The sequence below is a fragment of the Corythoichthys intestinalis genome, chromosome 13 (genome assembly GCF_030265065.1).
Source record: "Corythoichthys intestinalis isolate RoL2023-P3 chromosome 13, ASM3026506v1, whole genome shotgun sequence".
NCBI lineage: Eukaryota > Metazoa > Chordata > Actinopteri > Syngnathiformes > Syngnathidae > Corythoichthys > Corythoichthys intestinalis.
Genome location: NC_080407.1, coordinates 28,182,887 through 28,192,442, shown reverse-complemented (window position 1 = coordinate 28,192,442; position 9,556 = coordinate 28,182,887).

Sequence of the window (9,556 nt, the reverse complement as noted above, 5' to 3'; positions counted from 1 at the left end):
AGTTTTGCTCCTGCCGATTCTCTTCCCGTGGGTCGCTGGTTTTTAGCCGTTATCACACAGCAACCTTCTCTTAATTAGTAATGTTGGGGATAAGTGAAATACTAAGCTGATGTTATTCGTGTCTCTCTAAACGATGTTCAGGTCGCCCTGCTAACATGTACGACCGAACAAATCCTGACTGGGCGCCAACATTGAAACTCGAGGAGATGACTCCTACCGAATATCTGAAAAAGCATGCTGAGCTTGAGAGAAAGCAAAACAGGTATGTGTAATTCTCAAACCCCCAGATCATTAATTTTTTCGGTGTCTGACTGTAGCCTGTAAAGCCCACATGACTTTCTGCCAATGCCGTTCAAGTTTTTTGTCAGTAATCTTGCATGGCAACATAATGGCTTCATATATAATGGCTCCTTGGGCCCTCTGGTACTAATAATTGTCATTATCAAGGACACCAATAGACACATCACTGTCACAGTTTTCATCTAACAGTATTAATGTCACTTGTTTTTTCTCAGCTATGAAGATTTGATGTTTAACATTGGTGTCATTAACATGAACAGCCTATGTGGTTTTGTGTCTAAACAGATTTCAGAGAACAGCTAAAAGGCAGGAAACAAAGATGAGGAACGATGCAGCCAGTGCTCTTCTTCACCTCCAGGACAGCTGCCACCAACATGGCTACATGTTTCACCCAGTCCAGCCTTGCAATCACAATGTGCTGCTTCAACTGTTCCATCCTTGTTGGCAATGACCCACGGATGCAAAGGGGCTGCAGTCAGCTGCTGAGAATGAAAGACCTGCACAAAATGCAATGAATGTACATTAAATATTAATTACAGAATACTTTTTGCACATTACAGTTTTCTGCAAATGAAATTACAAATGCAAATAACTGATTAAATGAGTTCATTTACATGCACACTAATTATCTGATTATTAACAGACCTCTTCAGTTATTCAAATCAAATCCTAATCAATAACATACTGCCTCCCCCAACCCCCTGGTTGGGAGGTAACAACAAATGTAAACAAAAAATGTAAACAATAACATCAGATGTGGGCTGCCAAAAACGGTTTTGAAATTATAATATCTTGGTCACATATGGTGGTCAGTAGTGAAAGTATTTGAAATAAAACGTCATGATTTATGTCTGTTATGTAAATTTTTATGTTATGATTTAATGACATATTGATGGCTCTAACTTGTCCATATTGAATATTCCAATTTAAATGTTTTTTTATATATATGCAGATGACTGTTAATTTTGCTCTTAGCACAATATTGCTTTTATTGTCCATAGAGTATGGAGGACCAGGAGTGCAAAAATTCAATAAATAAATACACAATTAGATAAATAATTAAAAGTGTCATTAAAATGCTTTTATTTCAATATTTATTTATTTATTTCAATATTTATTTCAATTTTTATTTATTTATTTCAATTTATGTTTATTTCAATCAATCAATCAATCAATCAAATTTATTTATATAGCCCTTTACAAAACCTGAAAGGCCCCCAAAGTGCTTTACGACAAAACATGGCTCAAGATAAATAAAAGGCAGGAAAATATTATACAATGACATTTTACAAAATAAAATAAAACAAAGAGCGCATCGCAATAAAATTCCAGCAAGTAAAACAATAAAACCGATAAAATCGAGTAAAAAAAAACATTAAAAAAGTCCTTAAGCTAATAAAACCAGGCTATCCTAATCTTTGTAAAAGGCGAGTCTAAAAAGGTGTGTTTTTAGCTGAGACTTAAAAAGACCTACATCCGTGGTGGTGCGGATTTCGGGGGGAAGGCTGTTCCACAGCCTGGGGGCAGCAACCGCAAAGGATCGGTCTCCCCACTGTTTAAATTTTGACCTTGGAACATCTAAAAGAAGCTGGCCGGTCGAGCGAAGAGTCCTGCCAGAGTTACGAAAAGTTAAAATTTCCGATAGATAAGATGGAGCCTGGCCATTAATAGAATTAAAAACAAACAGTAAAAGTTTGAAATCAATTCTAAAATGGACTGGAAGCCAGTGGAGTGATGATAGCACGGGGGTAATATGCTCACGTCTAGGTGTACCTGTTAAAAATCGAGCAGCAGCATTTTGAACAAGTTGCAGCCGAGAGATCGAGGACTTGGGTAGGCCAACATAAAGTGCATTGCAGTAGTCCAGCCTTGAACTTATAAAAGCGTGAATTGCTTTTTCAAGGTCGTGGCGACTAAGAAAAGGCTTCACTTTGGCTAAGAGATGAAGCTGGAAAAAACTTGCTCTTACAACGGAACTAATCTGTTTTTCAAAGTTAAGCCTGCTATCGAATATCACTCCGAGATTTTTAACGTGTGTCTTAAAAATGTCAGCCGGAGCGTCAGAGTTGGGCTCAAGGGCTTTCATCATGGAAGGTGTGCCAAAATTAATAAATTCAGTTTTGCTCTCGTTAAGGTGCAAAACGTTTTGTGCAAGCCACTGCTTCACATCAGATATGCACCCCATCAATTTAGCAAGAGCAGTTTTTTTGTTAGGTCTCAGGGGCAGATAAAGCTGCAGGTCATCAGCATAAAAATGAAAAGCGATATTATGTTTTTTTATAATTGATCCTAAAGGTAGGAGATAAAGCGCAAAAAGAACAGGCCCTAAAATAGAGCCTTGCGGTACCCCGCAAGACAGAGAAGTTTGTGAGGAGGAAAATTCCCCAATCATTACCGAGAATGTTCTATGTTGTAAATAGGATTTAAACCATTTTAAAGCGTTACAACGGATACCTATGAAATGTTCTAAACGAGATACAAGGACTGAATGGTCAACTGTATCGAATGCTGCTGTGAGGTCCAGTAAAACAAGGATAGCCGGGTTTCCATTATCCACAGAAAGAGCAATGTCGTAATGTACTTTTAACAATGCTGACTCAGTGCTGTGTCTGGACCTAAAACCTGATTGGAACTTGTCAAGGGTGGAATTTGTCTCTAAGAAGGTTTGCAATTGAATAAAAACAACTTTTTCTAAAACTTTGGAAAGGAAAGACAAGTGGGAGACAGGTCTAAAGTTGGACAGCACAGAGGAGTCGAGATGGGTTTTTTTAAGAAGGGGTCTGACTACAGCCTGTTTGAAGGCAGCTGGGACAGAACCGGAACTGAGAGAGGTGTTTATGAGAGACAGCAGACTTGATCCAAGGCAACTAAAGGCTTCCTTCAGAAGCCTAGCTGGTATTACGTCTAATGGACAGTTAGTGGGTTTCATGCTACTAACTATTTCGGTGAGGGATGACAATGAAATATGTTCAAATTGCTCAAAGACATTGAGCAGTTCCGAAGGACGTACGTTATCGGATGAGAAACCAGAGTTGCAGACATTTTGCCTAACTGAAGAAACCTTGTTTTGAAAGAAATTGAGAAACTCTTCGCATTTGGCAGCTGACACATCAGTTCTGTGGGTTTAAAACAGAATCAATAGTGTTAAAAAGGAGTCTTGGATGATTGGAGCTGTTATTTATAATGGTAGATAAATAACTAGACTTGGCCTGTTTTATGGCCTCCTGGTAGGCAGCTAAAGTGTCCCTCAGCAATCGCAGAGAAGCATGGAGTTTGTCCTTTTTCCACTGGCGTTCAGCACGCCTGCATTTTTGCCTGAGCAGGCGGGTATTGTCGTTGAACCATGGAGCGGCTTTGGGTTTGGAGCTTTTTTGCCGTAGAGGGGCAATGGAGTCTAAGACAGCAGTGCAAGTGGAATGGAAAGTGGAGAGAAGACTGTCAGAGCAAAGAGGAGAAGGCAGCACGGCGCCAGGATGCTGCTGTAAGTCTCCAAAAGCAGCCACAAACTCTCCTGATGTGCATGGAGTAATGCGTCGTTGGTAGCAGGCTGGAGATATTGGCTTTCCGGCAGAAAAAGGGGCAGAGAAGTCGAAAATGATGGGAAGGTGGTCCGAGATTGCAGTATCCACAATTTCTGTGATGGAGACTGAAAGCCCAAGTGAAATTACCAAATCCAGGGTGTGACCTTGCTCATGAGTTGGGGCACTCACAGACTGGGTGAGGCCAAATGAGTCCAGAAGTCCTTTAAACTCATTTGCCAGCTGATTAGCTGAGCAGCAGACATGGATATTAAAATCCCAGCAAATTAAAACCCTGCCAAAGTTTGGAATAAAATCTGATAAAAACTCAGAAAACTCCGGGATAAAATCCTTGTTAGAACCAGGGGGGCGATATATTGTGGCACAAAGCAATGGGGGAGAAAGCCCGATAGAGAATAACTGCAGTTCAAAACTTGAATAATTATGAGCAGTTATTGGCCTGCATCTAAAATTGTCCTTGAATACAACAGCCAGGCCGCCACCACGGCCAGTCGCTCGCGGGGTGTTGAAGAAACAGCAGCCGGATGGGAGGAGCTCCGAAAAGGCGCTGTATTCACCTGGTTTCAACCAGGTCTCCGTTAGAAAAAGGAAATCCAAATGGTGTGCCGAAAAAAAGTCATTCAAGATAAACGTCTTATTCGTAAGGGACCTTGTGTTAATCAGCGCTGAGTGAACCAGGGATCGCTCAGCCGGGGGGGTGGGGCCGCGGAGCGGGCGAAGGTTCCCCGGCACAGAGCCCCGCAGAGTGAGCCTCACCGGCCGACAACGCGGAAGTAGTGTCCCGAAGTCCCGTTGAGTCGGCTGAAGCCACCGATAACGGAACTCCAAGGAACTCCGTAGGTCATATCCCTTGAAGACAGTCGGGGGTCTAGCCGGTAGATGATAGCGATCGCAGCGATAGGACGCCAGGTAGGCTTTCAATTTGACAGCAATTCCTCCCCGCTTTCCACGCCACCGGCGGCGGTAGGTACGTGACAACCAACAAGGAAGGCGCCGTAAATGTGGTGGTAAAAACGCCAGAAAAGGCGGCGGTGACTTTGAGTGACTGTAGCCATCGAACGGCAACTTTTCCAACGTGTCACGGATATTAAAAAGCGTCAGGCGATCGTACACATGAAGCGGTGACACTGTCCGTATGACGAATAGCAAATACAGGGTAAATAACAATAAATCGAGCAGCGTGAGACGGCCAGCCAAACACAGGGGCGCCATCTTGTTTGTCATTACATTAGCAGTAATAAGTATTTCCATTTTTATTTATTTATTTCAATTTATATTTATTTCAATTTTTAATTATTTCAATTTATATTTACTTCAATTCATATTTATTTCAATTTTCATTTATTTATTTCAATTTATATTTATTTCAAAATTTATTTCGATTTTTATTTATTTATTTCAATGTTTATTCTTTTATTTCAACTTTTATTTATTTATTTCAATTTTTATTGATTTCATTTTATATTTATTTCAAAATGTATTTCAATTTTCATTTATTTATTTCAATTTTTATTTATTTATTTCACCATTTATTTATTTATTTCAACATTTATTTATTTCACTTTTTATTTATTTCATTCTTGCACTCTTGTTCCCCGTGTGGCCGCATGAAATAATTTTATCTGTCATTGGCTCATCAAACTCGGTGGGCGGGCGTGAACTAGGCGGGGTTTGAGTTGATCGAGTAATAAGAGATTGCTTCGTCCTATTTCTTCCCAACATGGCGGCATTATCTGAGATTTTGCACGAGCTCTCTTGGGACATGTTAGATTTCTCAGAACAAATTGAAGCAGGACATTTGGACCCTGAGTACGTGTCCTACAAAACAGAGCAATTAATTAACGTTATTGGCATAATCTCGGCTCTGTCAGATCAAGATGTTGATCGAAGAGTTTTCGATAGTTTAAAACTGTGGTCAAGCCAGTCTGCACTCGTAAAAACGAAGTCAAACCAGCCGCCCCTCATTTGGATTATTGTTTGCATTATGTGCATTACGGTAATGCAATGCGCTGGCTTCAGAATGCAATGAGGTGGCTTCAGAGCGCAAGTCCCTTTATTAAATATATGGGGGAAAAAACGGTGACCTATTCGACAACGGGTCTACTTTAGAGAGACACTGGAGCACCCCTAGACCCAAACTAAATCATTATCATGTAAAAATGATGTTGGAGTTCAGAGTAAAACTACTTAGAAAACTGCTAGTTATTTCTGTCATTTAGCTTTATTTCAAAACTTAATAAAAAAAAAAAAAATCTGGTAAATATCCAAGGACCGTTCCACTTCTGAGTTATACTAGAGTTTCCCGTATGCAGACATCAGCCCGTTTAAAGGCGCTGGCCCGCGCGATGTAGAAGCCACAGACTGGACTCCACCATGGGCTGCTGGTGGAGTTCTCCTCAGAGTGTCCTCGATTAAATTTGCTGCTTCTCTGAGCAGCTCTGGGCACATTTTGGACATATGTATGTTTTGCTTGGACAACACGCGAAATGCGTCAAAGCCTACTACCGCTACACTGACCACGCTACTAATCTTCGTCGTCTTTGTGATTTTGAGGGAGCAATTATTTTTCAGATTATACGGATCTACACTGCCACCTTATGTATCGGGTGTACATAAAAATTAGCCAATGCCTCAGGCGTCAATCTATTATCTGATATCGACTAGTTGCTTTGCTGAGCAACCAATCAGACGTTAGAAACTTTGACGAGCAAACGTGACAGATAAAATTATTTCATGGTTGCACCTCCAGAGGAACAAGAGTGCAAGAATGAAATAAATAAAAAGTGAAATACATAAAAGTTGAAATAAATAAATAAATGATGAAATAAATAAATAAAAATTGAAATAAATAAAAGTTGAAATAAATGAATAAAAATCGAAATAAATAAGTAAAAATCGAAATAAAAATTGAAATAAATAAATATAAATTGAAATAAATAAAAATTTAAATAAATAAATATAAAAATGAAATAAATATAAATGCAAATAAATAAATAAATAAAAATGGAAATAAATAAATATAAATGGAAATAAATAAATAAAAATTGAAATAAATAAAAATAAATTGAAATAAATATAAATTGAAATAAATAAATAAAAATTGAAATAAATATTGAAATAAATAAATAGATATTGAAATATAAGCATTTTAATGACATTTTTAATTATTTATTTAATTGTGTATTTATTTATTTATTGGATTTTTGCACTCCTGGTCCTCCATAATAGAGAGCATCAACAATAAATAAATAAGAACTATATATGTATGGATAGGTCTGATGCCACTGAACATTTTGAGTGGTCGCAAGCAAAATAATATTCAGAAATGACTTTGATATTACACTTCAAAGCAACGTCCCAAACTGGGACATTTTTTCTATGTGTCGCAAAAATAAATCAGCACACAAGGGTTAAGAGGAGGACGCCTTGAGCCTAAACGCGTTTGTGTTTAGGTCACTTTTTGCATTGATGAGGTCATTTACGATATCAAAATATGTGACGGCCGGCAAGAATGTCGGGTCTTTGGTAAAGCCCTCTTTTTGAAGGGTATATGGATCCTTTCCTGCAATCAATCCTATCTTAGCGTCATACCGATGGTGTTCATTTGCTCCCAAACTATCTCTATAAGACGTTGCCACTCCTGAAGTAAGTCATTTATAAGTCCTAAGTTTCGTTGCAGTTGTAATGCCCGTAGTAGCGATCGTTCTTCCAACAAACATGGCGGACCGGAAGTGGCAAATTTTATCATGGGAACGGTGAATAAGGATCATGGGAGGTGTAGTTCTTCACAGGAATTATTCAACTGCGGTCAGCAGGGATGAAGTCAAATGATTTTATTACAGGTATTTTCATTTCAAGAAACACAATAATTATATATTTGACGCAAAATGACTATTTATTCATCATTTAACATCTAAACTACATGTTTGTCGATACAAATCAACGTAGAAGTACAACTCCCGACTAAGAAGTTTTTTGTTATATTCAATTTATATAGACAGACCATTTTGAGTGGTCTTAAGACAAATGTTAATTTTTTGCATTCCTGGATAGTTAAGAGATGATTAACATGGTTTGCATTTCCTGTGTATGTTAAAATAATTTATGTTGAAATATTGCAATTTAAATTTGTTCATAAAATCCAGACATTTATTCTGCAAGTTTCCAAAATGTTTCTTTAGTAGTTTTTGAAAACAAAGGTTTAAATCAAACGGTGTATCACCTGAACCAATATATATGCACTGAAAAAACATGCCTCTTTAAAACTAGTTAAATTCCCTTGTTTTCAGTGTGACTCTACCAGAAATAAGTTAGATTATCTCCCACTACTTCAAGTACATTTTATTCACTTAGATTTCTTGAAATCAGAGAAATAGCCATCTGAAAATAATCTTAACACACTTATTTTAAGCAAAAAGTTAGTACACTTAATCTAAAAAAAATCTGAAATGTTTTTAATTCAAGAACAGAGATTGTTCAGAACATTATTTGAAAGCATTTTTTTTTCTTGATATTGGTGAAAAATTGCCAACTTTTAGATGTATGGGGCTGATAAGAACAAATGATAATATTTACTTAAAGTAAATAGAATAATCTGACTCATTGATCTGTTAACTAGTCTTTAACACTCAAAACTAGATGGAGAAAATTATTCGACTAAGAAACTGTTACAGTGCTGGCCAAAAGTATTGGCACCCCTGCAATTCTGTCAGCTAATGCTCAATTTCTCCCAGAAAATGATTGCAATTATAAATGCTTTGCTTAGTAATATCTCCATTTATTTTGCTTGCAATGAAAAAACACAAAAGAGAATTAGAAAAACACAAAAGAGATTTTTTTTTTTTTTTTTTTTTAAATCATCATCATTTACACAAAACTCCAAAAAGGGCCGGACAAATGTATTGGCCCACTGAGCCTAATACTTGGTAGCACAACCTTTAGACAAAATAACTGCGAACAACCACTTCCGGTATCCATCAATGAGATTCTTAAAATTCTCTGCTGGAATTTTTGACCATTCTTCTTTGGCAACCTGCTCCAGGTATCTGAGATTTGAAGGGTGCCTTCTCCAAACTGCCATTTTCAGACCTCTCCTCAGGTGTTCTATGGGATTCAGGTCTGGACTCATTGCTGGCCACTTTAGAAGTCTCCGGTGCTTTTTCTCAAATCATTTTCTGGTGCTTTTTGAAGTATGTTTTGGGTAATTGTCCTGCTGGAAGACCCATGACCTCTGAGTGAGACCCAGCTTTTTTACACTGGGCCCTACATTATGCTGCAAAATTTGTTGGTAGTCTTCAGACTTCATAATGCCATGCACAGTGCACACGGTCAAGCTGTCCAGTGCTAGAGGCAGCAAAGCAACCCCAAAACATCAGGGAACCTCCGCCATGTTTGACTGTGGGGACCGTGTCCTTTTATTTGAAGACCTCATTTTTTCCCTGTAAACTCTATTTTATGTTTATTTATTTATATATTTCAATGCATTGTCAGGTAGATTCGCTTCAGCTTTTGACACCAATCTTTCGAAAAAATGTTCACACAATTCACTTTGAATTGGCTCTGAACAATATTGCCAACATTGTACTTCTATAGTGATTTGTATTTTAAAAAATGTCATTTAAATGTTTGCTAATGCACAACTAGACCGACATATGTTAATTATTGTATTTCTTAAAATGAAAATACTGAAATGCAATCGTTCTCCTTCATTCCTGCTG